The sequence below is a fragment of the Lipotes vexillifer genome, unplaced genomic scaffold, assembly GCF_000442215.2.
Source record: "Lipotes vexillifer unplaced genomic scaffold, Lipotes_vexillifer_v1.1 scaffold440, whole genome shotgun sequence".
Taxonomy (NCBI): Eukaryota; Metazoa; Chordata; class Mammalia; order Artiodactyla; family Lipotidae; genus Lipotes; species Lipotes vexillifer.
The window spans coordinates 338,369-348,468 of NW_006778543.1; positions in this window are offsets into that span (position 1 = coordinate 338,369).

The window sequence follows — 10,100 nt, forward strand, 5'->3', positions numbered from 1 at the left end:
ATGTATTTCCTATGTCTCCTCCTTTCTTATCTAAACTGTAGCATTGTGCAAACATGCATGTGATGCATTTTGTTTTTGTTACTTAACAATATGTCTCATCCGTCACTCTATATTACGACATAGAGGTCTTCCTGATTCTTTTTCACAGCTATATAATATGGCATTGTGTGGATGCTCCAAAGTTTATTTAACTAGCCTCCCTTCGATAGACATTTGGGTTGTTTCTAGCCTTTTGCTAATTGGTTCTCTACATTTGTCTTATTTTGCCCTCCCAAGAGTCCAGTTGGTTTGGCTTCGTCTTATCTTATAGAAAAAGGAACTACTGCATAAGTAGTTAAGGACTTGACCAAAAGTCACAGAGTTAAGTGGGGAGGAGGGAACCAAGGATTCTCCCGCTTCCATAATTTCTGTTCTTTGCACAAATCTATATAATTCATACTTCGGTGTAAATAGCTGGCAACACCTTTGTTTTAGAGTGAGAAGGAAGGGGAGGAAGTGAGAAGCACATGCTTTAGGGTAGATTGTGGAGGAAAATTTAGCCTTAAGTTCAAGGCTGCAATTTCAGGTCTCAGCCAGACTGTGGGAGGAATATCTGAGGGAACAGCTGGCCCCTCTGGCATTGTCCCCAGTCAAAGGAATGCCACACATCCACAAGCAGGTGGGTCTATTTTTGGCAGAAGGACCTTCTCAGTGCCTGCTAAAATCACATCATGTCCCCTTCTATCGCAGGACACTCAAGACTCCCTTTAAAGGATACAAAACGGTCCCTTCTTGACTCTTCCTTCATCTGTGACTACCCCCTTTGTCTTCTTTTGCACTCTGCAGACCAGGGGGAAAATGTTACATATACTAAACCACACAGAGCAAGCCCAATTCTGATAAGTAAACATCATTTTACAGTTTTCTTATGGGAGAAATTAAGCTGATATTTACAGGAAGACTTAAAGACTTGGAACAGAATCTTTCATTAATTTTCCCTTTTTCAGAAACGAAATTGAGCTATTTGTAATGAGGTAGATGGACCTAGAGTCTGTCCTACAGAGTGAAGTAAGTCAGAAAGAGAAAGACAAATACCGTATGCTGACACATATATATGGAATTTAAGAAAAAAAAAATGTCGTGAAGAACCTAGGGGTAAGACAGGAATAAAGACACAGACCTACTGGAGAACGGACTTGAGGATAGGGATAGGGGGAATGGTAAGCTGTGACAAAGCGAGAGAGAGGCATGGACATACATACACTACCAAACATAAGGTAGACAGCTAGTGGGAAGCAGCCACATAGCACAGGGAGATCATCTCGGTGCGCTTTGTGACCGCCTGGAGGGGTGGGATAGGGAGGGTGGGAGGGAGGGAGACGCAAGAGGGACGAGATATGGGAACATATGTATATGTATAACTGATTCACTTTGTTATAAAGCAGAAACTAACACACCATTGTAAAGCAATTGTACTCCAATAAAGATGTAAAAAAAAAATTCCCCTTTTTCCATCACTCTATTTTTTTAAGGGACAGTGTCAGTTCTGAAGGAACATAAGCCCATATCATTGTGTTATTTTAAAATGAGCATCTCAAGGTAGTGCCTCATCTAAGAATATGTTTAGCCCAATCTCCTCCCGCCTCCTCCTCTCCAAAATAATCATATTTAGAATAAAGCACAGAGACCACTGTAAGACAGGAGGGTCAGCAGCTTTTCGACTTCAAGACACAAACATATTCACTGCACAGTCCTTCCCAAGGCGAAACAGCGGCCACTACATCTTATAGAGATTTTCCAAAAGGGTTTAAACAAAGGAGCTTTCATCTCTGCCTGAGTAGTCGGAATACGCCATTCCCTCAGTAGTCTTGTTAATAAAGGTTGTATTGTGCCATTGCTACACTTCTGAAACCAAACAGCACAAGTAAATTAGGCACATTATCATTGTACTGCAGAGGAGGCAGCGGGGGGATCTGATCTGACCATGTGAGGATCTGATCTCATCATGGATCTGACCAGCTTTCCAAGCTAGTCTGGCTCAGGACTCTCCCCAGCTCAGCTGGGTGGACCCACTCGAGTAAAGCCAGTACCCCATAACTCTGACCTTTGTCTTGTCAAGACCCCATAACTCTGACCTCTGTCTTGTCAAGTTTGACATGTGAGTCAATGCCTGAAAGTTCACTCACTCAGCATACATGAAATTACCTTCTGCCTTGTGTCAGAGATGAGGAAGAAAGTTGTGAGCAACACACACACACTCCCTGTTATCTGAGAGAAATGGGGAGAAATAGGGATATAGAAAGACAAATCTATACAAGTTAAGTGTTACAGCAGGACCTTGGGTACATTTTTAAGCTCTTTGTGCCTGTTTGTAAAGGAGGATGACAAAAGTAGCTAAATCACAAGGTTGTTATGAAGAGTAAAACACCTAGTATCAGGCACAGGGTAGGTGCTCCATAAATGTTAGATAGAGTTAGCTATTAAGTGAATTTGAAGTTAATGTAAAGCTAGGTCTTCTCTCTATCCTTTCTGAAGTATATCTTTCTCCTCCAGGGTTTCGTTTAATGAACCCAACAAGCCTGTAACATAGATGCTACCCACATTTGGAGAAGTTGAGGCCACAGAGATGAATGGGCTTCTCCAAGTCTTACACCTCACATAAAGTAGTGGTGGAACCCAGATCAACTCACATCAATTCAGCCCCCAGAATTCCTTATGCTTTTAATCCATACCTTATGCTACATTCCCTGTGAGAATCAAAACTGTGAATAAATACCCAGAAGAGAGAGAGATTAATTCTATCAGGAGGCATCTGGAGAGGCTTCTTGAAGAAAGAAAGTGAGCATACACTGCCCTGCTAATCCTCCCATGGCTCCTTACTGCTTTACAATAAAGTACAAACCCTTCACCAAAGCCAGAAATCCTCTTTTCCTTTCAGCCCTTGTATCTGAGTCCCCAACAAGTCCTATAAGTTACAGCCACAAATTTTATCCCAATACATCATTTTTATCTATCTATGTACCGCTACCACCCTAACCCAAAGTACCACCATCTCATGTTCAGTTTGGTTTCCCTACTGATCTCCCTGCACCCCTTCCTGCCAACCTAAAATCCATTCTCTGCACAACAGCAAGGGTAAGCTTAAAATGCAAATCCGACAGTGGCACTCCCCCACTTTAAAGTCTTCCAGTAAATATCATTTGTATTTAGAATTAAATCTAACTTCCTTTCCGTGACTCTACGTATACCTGATCTGGTGTCTGCTTATTTTTCCCATTTCATCTAGTAATGTCTTCTCTCCACTCATTACCCTGCAGCCGTAAATGCCTCCTTTATTTTATCCAACAGAAAACATTTTTTATCTCATCTCATGGCTTTGCACTTGCTGTTTTCTCTGCCCAGGATGCCATGGTCTTTTCTTGCAGACTTGTTCCGCCTTATTGTTCAGATCTCAAATATCATCTCCTTAAAGAGATCTTCCCGAGGCACTTCATTTAAAATAGGACCCCATTCCTCCTGCCCCTCCCACCCGCCCCGTTTTTTTCTATTACTGCACACTTTTTAATTCCTTTAAGGTGCTAATCACACTCTATAATTTTTAATGACATATTTATTTGTTGACTGGATCCCCACTGAAATGTAAAACTCCAAGAGGATGGGGATTTTGCCTGTATTGCTCCATATGATATCCTGGGCTTATAGCAGACATTCATGCCATAGTTATTAAAAGGATGCAAGGAAGGGAGGAAAGGAAGTTTCAACAGTATTTTTTCAGAAGCATAAGACTTGAGCAGGTAAATGTATAAGGAAAGTAGGGAGGCAATTCACAGCAGAAGGAACAGCTTGAACACAAATCTTGAGTCAGATGAGGTCAAGATTTGTTTAAAGAAGGACACGTGTACTAATGTGCCCAGAAAGTAGCTGTGTAAGGAAACTAGGATCTTCAATCAGTTTACAAATGCTTGTCAAATGCCTGTGATGTCACAGATACTGTGCTGGATGTTCCTGTTACATACTGCTGCATAGCAGATTATCCTAAAACTTAGTGGCTTAAAACAATCACAATCATTTATCTTCCTCACAAAGCTGCAATTTGAGCAGAGCTCAACAGGGGCAGCTCATCTCTGATCCATGTGGCATTGGCTTGGTAGACTCAACTAGGGGCTAGAAGGTTGACTTCCAGGATGTTTCACCCCCATGGCTAGTTAGCACTGGCTGTCGCCTGGGAGCTCGGCTCCCACCGTGAGCTGGGGCCCATGCTTCCTCTCCCTATGGGCATTTCTACAGCTTGCTTGAGTTCCCCCACAGCACAGTGGTTGGATTCCAACAGCAAGGGTCTAAAGGAGAGAAGCAAATGAGCGTGGCATTTTTATGACCTACCTTTGGAAATAACATATCATCCCTTCAGCTCTACTGTTCGAGACAGTCACAAAGTTCCATCCAGTTTCAAAGGGAGGAGACAGGGAATCCACCTCTGGATGGGGAAGTGACAAAGTTCTAGAAGAATACTTGAAATAGGAGATATTGTTGCTGCCATCTTTGTGAAATAGCAATACAATCTACCACTCAGGGATACAGCAGTGTGCTCGGAATTACAGTACCTGCCCTTAGGAAGCTCAGACTATAATGAGGAAGACAAACCCATATGGTTTTGTAAAGTGTAAGTTCAGTGATGGAGGAAAAACAAAGTGTTAAGCTGAGACCAAATGGTCTGTTGCTACGCTCAAAATTTAACAGCTTAAAATAATAATCAGTTGCTTTCTCACAGTTCCAGTGGGTTAGGAATTCAGGAGTGACCTAGGTGGTTCTCGTTCAGAATCTCTCATGAGGCTGCAGTCACTACATCAGACTGGACTGCAGTCGTTTAAACTCTTCCGCCTCCAAGATAGTTGTTGGCAGGAGGCCTCAGTTTTTTGCTACATGGACCCCTCCATAGTGCTGCTTGAGTGTTCTCACAAAATGATAGCTGGCTTCCCCTAGAGTGGGTCATCCAAGAGAGAGGGCAAGGAAGAAACTGCAACTCCTTTTATGACCTAGTCATGGAAGCCACACACAATCACTTCTGTTATATTCTATTCATTGAGCCCATACTCAAAGCCAGAGAATTAAGCTCCACCTCTTAAAGGGAGAAGAATTTGTGAACATGTTGAAAAAAGCCGTCACAGACTTTATCTATTATGCAATGGAAAGAAATTTAGGAAGAAGTAATAATTGGGGCAGACATACTTTAGATAGATCACCCTGCTGGTGATACGCTGGATAGATTTGAGAAACGTAAGACTGAAGGTCTGCAGACAAATTAGAAGAATCCTGAAATATCCCAAAGAGAGATCAAACAAGTCTAAGTGACTTGTAGCAACAGAGGATGAGATGGGTTTAAAAAATGCTAAAGGATAGACCTAGAGTCTGTCATACAGAGTGAAGTAAGTCAGAAAGAGAAAGACAAATACCGTACGCTAACACATATATATGGAATCTAAGAAAAAATAATGTCATGAAGAACCTAGGGGTAAGACAGGAATAAAGACACAGACCTACTGGAGAACGGACTTGAGGATACGGGAAGGGGGAAGGGTGAGCTGTACAAAGCGAGAGAGAGGCATGGACATATATACACTACCAAATGTAAGGTAGATAGCTAGTGGGAAGCAGCCGCATAGCACAGGGAGATCATCTCGGTGCGCTTTGTGACCGCCTGGAGGGGTGGGATAGGGAGGGTGGGAGGGAGGGAGATGCAAGAGGGAAGAGATATGGGAACATATGTATATGTATAACTGATTCACTTTGTTATAAAGCAGAAACTAACACACCATTGTAAAGCAATTATACTCCAATAAAGATGTTAAAAACAAAATAAATAAAAAATGCTAAGGAGGCAAAATTGTGTTATGAAAGAAATAAAAGCATTCAAAATTTAAATGTCATATTTTAGACTTGAGTGTCTGATTGGAGTAATGGTTACCAATCAAGATGGAAAATCCATGAGACAAAGCAGATTGAGGAGAAAGAGAAAATTCAGCATTAGATATTTTGAGTTTGAGCTTCCAGTTTTAGTGAATGAATAGTGGTAGGGTTTTTTTTGTTTGTTTTTGTTTTTCTTGCCACTGCAGCATTTATTTTTGTCTTATTTTGTTAACAGCCTCATTTTTACAAGGTGATCCTATCCTCACCCACTTTGCTTGGAAAGGGCCGTACCCAGTGATGTGCTGGTAAATGATCTCTCCAAAATAAGTAAACAAATAAAGCCCTAGTTTGTAGTGTGGATACTCCCACCTTTTCAAATTTAATGCTCCCAACAGTTTAACAAGCAACTCAGAAAATTACTGGAATGTTATCATCAACTGGCCCTGGTACAATGGGACTATATCTCTGGTTTAGCAATGAATCACATGATCTAAGCCAGTCAGCACACTGAATTTCTTCTTAACACGGTGACTGGTTCAGAGATGGACATTTTAGCCGATCAGAGCCAATGAGATGCAAAGAGATTCTTGTTATACATCTGGGAAAATACTTTTATTTTTCCTTGATACTTGCAATTAAGAGATAATGTAACAGCACTATTACACCATGTGAAGTTGCAGAATGGAGCCAGCCCGCCCTGTGCAAAACAGAACTGAGAGATGGAAAGAAAGTAAATCTAAATGACATTATTTAAGCCATAAATCTAGCTGTAGCTAAAACTAGCTCTATTCATAGACTTTCCAATTAAGTGAGCCAGTAAGTTGTATTTTCCTTTTTTTTTTTTTTTTTTTTTTTTGCGTTACCGCGGGCCTCTCACTGTTGTGACCTCTCCCGTTGCGGAGCACAGGCTCCGGACGCGCAGGCTCAGCCGCCATGGCTCACGGGCCCAGCCGCTCCGCGGCATGTGGGATCTTCCCAGACCGGGGCACGAACCCGTGTCCCCTGCATCGGCAGGCGGACTCTCAACCACTGCGCCACCAGGGAAGCCCTGTATTTTCCTTTTTCTTCTTTCTTTCTTTTTTTTCTTGTGTAAGTAAATTTTGTTTTTCCTTTCCTTTACATTCAGAGTTTCTCAGCTGATATTATGTGTGGCATCCAGATCCTTGGTTATATAAATCTGAAGCTCAGCAGACAAGTTCAGGATTGACAGAATTTAGTGAAAATTTAATCCATGAGAAGAAACAAATTCACCAAGGGAGAGAACCATCCTGCTAATCATAATTTTCTTAAAATTCTATAGAATGAGAGATACGGGAGCAACGTTAGAGATCATCCAGTCAAACTCCTTCACTTAACAATTATGAAAACTGTGTCTCTAAAAGGTTCAATACTTTGTTCAAGATTACTTGCCTCTTTAGTCTTTAGAGCCAAGATGAAAACCCTGATTTCCTGACTCCTATGTATCCCTTTCCAATCATGGCAAATTCTGAGTTATAGGATCTAATTTAGCTGAGCAAGTACATATCATATTTATATTATGAATAAGTAAATGTATCATACACTACTTTTCAGTTTAAGGGATAGCACTTTACTATTTCAGAGCACCTTGTATAATTTAACCTTCTTGCCAACACTGTAAGGTAGGTGGGACAAGTATTTTAGAGATAAGAAAATCTAGGCTTGGACTATTTGAATGAGTTTTCAAAGGTCAAATAGCCAGTGAATAGTAAAGCCAGTAATAGAATCCAGGACACTTGATTCCTTCCTCCAATGCTCTTTCTTCTGCCTCTCTTTCAACTTAATGATGTTTCATTGCAAGTGCTTAAGGTGTAATTTAGATAGCACAACTTCCCTGGATTTGAGATGGCTTCTCATAATCGTCAGAAAAATATATTCTAAGATGTTCGCTCTCTGCACTATTTCTGTAATTCTCCAGGCTGCTAAGATTCAACCTGCTTAGTAATCAAGGTGTCAGCACAGATGGTTTCACAAGAAATGTATTTGTTTCCAGGGCTACTGTAACAAATACCACAAACTTGTTGGCTTGCAAAAATGGAAATTTATTCTGTCACAATGCTGGAGGCCAGGAGTCCACAACCAGGGGACATACTGCCTCCAAAGGCTCTAAGGGAGAATCCATTCCATGTCTGGCAGAGGGTATCGTATAAACAGGGCACATGTCTAAGCATGCAAGCCAGTCACTACTTGTCGGATACATTTTCACCCTCTAGCCCATGACCTGCAGTTAGCTGACAAAGATGATGGCAAGGCATCTTCCAGCTTCCAGTGATTGCTGGCATTCTCAGCTTGTTGCCACATATCACACAAATCTCTTCCTCCGTCCTTACATAGACTTCTCATTGTGCCTGCCCTCTGCATATCTCCTATAAGGATACTCTGCATTGGATGTAGGGCCCACCCAGATAATCCAGAATGATCTTCTCATCTCAGTATCTTTTACCTTAATTATATCTACAAAGACCCTTTTACCAAATAAGGTAACCTGCCCAGGTTCTGGGGATTAAGACATGGATATATCTTTTGGGGGGCCACCACTGAACACACTATGAGAGGCAAAGGAGAAGGATTATTTATTTATTTATGTGTTGACAAGAGACGAGTTATTTACCCAAAGCCCAGAAGGCTTACAAGTGGAGTGAATCAAAGATCTGCTGCACCACCAGTGACGACAAAGCACTCTTTTCCAAAGGTGACCTTCAACTCATTTACAAATTTTGAAAAGATCTAAGTGGTCCATAACACATTCTCTGAAAAGATGCCTTGCCATCATCTTTGTCAGCTAACTGCGGGTCATGGGCTAGAGGGTGAAAATGTATCCGACAAGTAGTGACTGGCTTGCATGCTTAGGCATGTGCCCTGTTTATACGATACCCTCTGCCAGAGTTAGCTTCATGCCAAGAGGCAAACTTGAAAAGCCACTATTGAAACAAGACCTCCTGTTTTCGTCTGACCAGAATATCAAATCCTTTGCATCATTCACTCTCTTGGAGAATCAACCACTAGACCATCTGTGCTTCTCCCATTGTCCTTTAAATAAAGATTAATATGTGTTGGTTTCCAACTCCAGAGCTATGTCTGTGATGTGTCATAATCTATAGAACTCACATATAAGGCACGGTCTTTCAGAGGCTAGTGGCATCTCTACTGTCTGCTTATTCTTCCAAGGGAAAGACATCTTCTTGTTTACAGTCTCCGAAAGAGAAAAAGAAAGGAAATACGCTTACCGAGCATGCTGGGCATGTTCCATCTGCCCCCAGATCCACTCTCCATCCTTTGCTACTCCGCTCCCCAGATCACTTCCTGTGACCTTAATGGACTCTCTTACCAAATGGCTTCAAGTTGGGTTTGGCCACTAGAGAATTCTGAAGGAATTGGAGCGAGAGAAAGCAAGAGGGAGGGAGGGAAGCTACTCTGTTCATTTCCCAGGCCCCCAGTTGTCGCCAAGGGCTGGCAATATCTCTCACGGAGGTCTCAGCACCTCTCTGGCATCTCCCTCGGCACAGCCTTCTCCATCTTCAAGTCCCAGGAAACACTGCTTTTACCCAGACTTTCAGGCCTGGAGCTGGTATCCCTAGAGTATTGCACTATCTTTATTTTTGTTGTTGGAGTATAGCTGATTTATAATGTTGTGTTTGTTTCAGGTGTGCAGCACAGTGATTCAGTTACACATATACATGTATATTCTTTTTCAAATTCTTTTCCATTATAGGTTATTACAAGATATTGAACATAGTTCCCCGTGCTCTACAGTAGGTCTTTGTTGTTTGTCTATTTTATATACAGTAGTGTGTATCTGTTCACCCCAAACTCCTCATTTATCTCGCCCATCTCACTCCATCCCACCTCCTGCTTTTCCCCTTTGGTAACAATAAGTTTGTTTTCTGTCTGTGTGTCTGTTTCGGTTTTGTAAATAAGCTGATTTGTATCATTTTTAGATTCCACATATAAGTGATATCATATGATATTTGTTTTTCTTAGTACGATAATCTCTAGGTCCATCCATGTCGCTGCAAATGGCATTATTACATTCTTTTTAAGGCTGAGTAATAGTCCATTGCATGTATATGTGTGTGTGTGTGTATATATATACACACACACACTACATCTTTATCCATTCATCTGTTGATGGAAACCTGGGTTGCTTCCATATCTTGGTTATTGTAAATGGAGTATTGCACTATTTTTGTGGTTTCCCT